Below are 1,080 nucleotides of genomic sequence, written 5' to 3'. Positions count from 1 at the left end.
ACTTTTATCGAAAATATTAGGTTACTGTGAAATAAAAATTCTGTCAAATTTCAAAAATAAAATCGCACAATGATATTCTTGGCTACAGAATAGAGTGTCATGTGTAATATCAAGATTCTTTGTTTGCCTAACTGTGTAAGAGAGGTGCCCCTTTGCAAAGGAAAATCTGTTTCCTGATTTCAAAAAGCAAATAAAAAGATATAGCAGAAACCTTGCTCCATTAGGATTTATTCTTTCAATACGTAAATTTGACTTCTCCCTTTGGTCTCAGAAGAAAAATTGAATCTGTGGTTCGTAAGGTGTGCCACATTTTTACAAATCCTATTAAAAGATAAGTCTCCTTCTCCTGTTCTTTACACGAGGAAATGGTTATGTGACTTGCTCAAGATCACACAGCTAATGATGCAAGGCCAGTTTTTGAACTCAATGTCCATCTCATGAAGAAATGGAATGAAAGCAGGAGTTGTTGTGAAGAAACACAACTTTTCTTTTTGGAGTTGTTTCAGAATAAGCTTGAAATTGAGTTTTCATGGGAATAATATCTTCAACGAAGATGCCTGTTGCAGAGAGATGTTCTATAAGGCTTTGATGCCCAACGAGGAAAAATTTTCTGCTCCTAGAGAAGTTTGATTTTTAAATGGAGTAAAAACGGTGAGTTACAAATAAATACTCCATCTCAATCTTTTTATCATAGTGATCATTTCCTGGAACAGCGAGGCTGAGGAGTTTAGAGATAATCCTCCCTGGTGAAGCATGTTACAATTTTCATAATATTAAATGTACTTTAACAAGTCTAGTAAATGGTATGTTGTCATTTCAAAATAAGAAAAAAAAATTCTTTATAAAAACATCAAATGTCTAACCACTACTTTGTACAATTGAAATTAATATAATATTAAATGTCAACTGCAATTGACAAATTTAAAAAAACAAAGGAGACAATAATAGAAAGTAGAACTCTGAGAATTTCTTATTTTGTGTTACATGGAAGACAAATTTTCTCCTGTCCTTGTAGTCTCTAGAAATGGGCTCCTGGGAGGTCAAGAGTAAAGGAGATTTGATGTGATAGCATTCTCATAC

This window comes from Pteropus vampyrus, unplaced genomic scaffold (assembly GCF_000151845.1).
Source record: "Pteropus vampyrus isolate Shadow unplaced genomic scaffold, Pvam_2.0 Scaffold428, whole genome shotgun sequence".
Taxonomy (NCBI): domain Eukaryota; kingdom Metazoa; phylum Chordata; class Mammalia; order Chiroptera; family Pteropodidae; genus Pteropus; species Pteropus vampyrus.
This window is presented reverse-complemented; position numbering follows the sequence as displayed.